The sequence below is a fragment of the Hydra viridissima genome, unplaced genomic scaffold, assembly GCF_058129835.1.
Source record: "Hydra viridissima isolate aposymbiotic clone 2 unplaced genomic scaffold, HvirCarnegie_v1 scaffold_11, whole genome shotgun sequence".
Lineage (NCBI taxonomy): Eukaryota > Metazoa > Cnidaria > Hydrozoa > Anthoathecata > Hydridae > Hydra > Hydra viridissima.
Genome location: NW_028324310.1, coordinates 10,031,755 through 10,035,000, shown reverse-complemented (window position 1 = coordinate 10,035,000; position 3,246 = coordinate 10,031,755).

The window sequence follows — 3,246 nt, the reverse complement described above, 5'->3', positions numbered from 1 at the left end:
ATAATCTCAACGAAATCACTGGGAGAATTGTGTGTGACGGAAAAGTTTGCTTCGCTGAATTTACGATTGTCGAATGTTTGGATTACATGTTTAAGATGTTTTGGATTTTTAATTTGGAGAATCCTAGCGGTTTAGAGATGTTTTTTAAATTTTTGCAATTTAATATATATAACTTAACTTTTGGCAATGAAAGAATGATTGGTACCATTAACAGTGTAGCTCACCTTTTTCAACTATAGCTTATACTATCTAGTGATCACCACTGATGATGTATAAAAGCATGGCATAGTTAAATGAATATAAGTGTCAACAAATTTGTATAATTACTTCAGTTTTTCTTGTATAATTACTTCAGTTACTTTGTGTGCTCATCATGCTACAGTTATTAGATTCTATTAACTTGAATATTTGGTTGTGTAAATGGTCTTGTTTCATTGTATGCTCATGCTGCAGTTGTTTCATCGTATTTACACGAATATTTTACTTTTTAAGTTACTTTGTAAATTTCTATGCATGTGCAGCATTTATTACACTGTATTCACTTTAATTATAATTGGCTGTACACTTGTTACTTTTTGTGATTTGTGAATTTATTTAATGCGCTTGATTTGATTATGACGTGGAACTTTGGTGCTACTCATCGTGCATCTATTTTGTAATGTAGCTTTGGTATATGTTTCAAAGTAATAACCAACGCGCTGCTTAATAACACAATTTTGTTTTAAATGTAAGCAATTAAAACCATTCTTTAATATTTATATTTGAAACCAGGAAATATACTCTTTAATACATTTTTTAATGGGAGGAATAATTGCCTTAATTATGTTCCATGTTGTCTGGAAATTATCCCTTACTCAGGTGATTTAAGGCCAGTCCAAATTTTTATGGTAGTTCGTCCTACCTTCTACAACTCCTTTTTAAAAAAAACTGTTTTTGAAAATTTGTTGTCTAAGCTGAATAATACTTAGCAAAAGTTGGGCTAAGTTGAAAAAAATATTATTGACAAAAATATGGTGGATGACGCATATTGTCCTTAAACTTAAAGATGAATGTTTTAAAAAATAAGGGTTTAAATTGTTAAGCACAACTTTTCTAGTTATCTACAAGCTAAAAGACATCGATATTGAATTATATTGTTTTTTCATACTTTGATTCAGAAGATAGGGTAGAAAATCCGACATTTAATAATTTCTTTCAACGACGTACAATGAAGTGTCGAGAACTCGGTAATACTTAGCGATTTTGTTTTGAAAGGCTTTTTGATGACCGCATAAACAGAATGGTTTCTGTTTATGCGGAAGTTATTTGTAATAAACAAAATAGAGCGTGTAGTCACCATATATACATATAAATATACATATTTATATGTATATATAGTGTTAATACAATTTATTATTTTTAATTGGTATTTAGAATTAAATAAATTTGGTTAATAAGTTTGCTCATTTGTTTTTATAATTTTTTAAAAGGTACTTATTTTTATGTCTGCATTTAGAAATAAGTTCAGTTTTTTTTATTTAGTAAATTTTCTTGATCTAAATAAGTAATAATTTCAAACTTTTTTGTTAACAAAATATACATTTTTGAGATATGTTATTATAGGTAGGCGCAGTTTTTAGAATAGACCAGTTTAATTTAAAGTTAATATTTTTTCCTTTTAGTTGCCAAATATGTTTTGACAGCATAGTCTCTTTTCAGTACTTTTCATGATTTTTTTTATATATACATACATATATACTTGCTGCCAGTTTCTCTTTTTTCAGAAGTCTTTCTATTTTCTTGTTCTTTAAGAACATTGAGCACTTTCTATTTTCTATGTTCTGTTTTGAACATTGAGCACTAATTTAGTAAAATACACTAAAACAATTTACATCCAATTTAAAAAACCTATTGCAAATAATAAGTATTCAAGATTTGAATAATAAATAATGTGGTTTGTTATAAGTCATTATATTATATACTAATTCATAACATGTTATGAACTCATGATATACTCAAAAAATTAGAAAACTTTCTTGTCGGACTTTTTTAGTTACCGCTTTATTATAAACGTTTAGAAAAATCCCGCGGGATCTGAACGGCACAATTTTACGTCACCCTCAGATAAACGAAACAAACCCGAAATTTACGGAGACTGGCCTTGAACTACATGAGTAATTACAATCCTAAATGTCAGTAAAAACTGCATTAATTAAATTCCTCAATGTCGGGAAATATTGCCTTAATTACATTCCTTAATGACAGGAAAAATTGCCTTAATAACAATTCCAAATGTAAGGAAAAATTTCCTTCAAGTTTTTATTTACATTCAGGAGAATGTTTTTTTTTAAGGAAATTATTAACTTAATTATTTCCTTTTTTTAAGAAAAATTTTTTAAGGAAAACTATTTCCTTAAAATTATGTTTCCTTATTTTAGGGAAATCTTTACCGGTGCTGATTTTAAGGAATTATTTCCTTATTTTTTCCTTTAAATGTAAGGAAAATTTTTTTTGAGTGTATGAAATTATAGTTATACGTGTTTCTAATCTATTTCTAGTTAAATTTCTTATGACAAATAAGATTATAAGGAACTAAAAACCGGATCATTTTTGGATACCAAGTCAATATCTATTGGCCCAAAATGTTAAGCGGTCTCCAACAACATTTTGGATCGAATTTTTGTGTGGACTTTTTTTTAAAAAATACGATGGCCAGAGAAATTCAAATAAAACTTGAGAACATATGGTTTAAAATTTATAGAAGTTTGCACATTTTTATTGCTTGCTACCTGAGACTAATATAGAATGGATGTATTTTTTGCTTTCGAACTGTGATTTCGAACTTTCGTAACTCCTAATTTACGTAATGGTCAAATTTGCCTGTAGATGATTTTAACAATTTGGTCAAAAGTTTGTTCTAAATTTTTAGCAACTTTTTCCAATTTTGATTAACATATTTAATTTTTGGTTTTTTGTTAGCCACTCTAACAACATAGCATTACAAAATAAATTGATTCTTATAACGTTCCATTTTGTAAATAAGTTACTCAGTCCTTCTTTTTCATCAAACCTTGGAAGTAAAAAACATTTAAATTTGTAACCGCTATACCCAATTTTTCCGAAACAAAGTATGACTTCGTCACCTAATGTGGTGTGATTGATAAAACACCTATTCTTCAAAGCCTCGTCCCTTTATATTTTTTCGTCTTCACTTTGCTAAGGCTTGAATAAATGTTTGACATAATAAGCCTTAGAAAATAAAAAAAG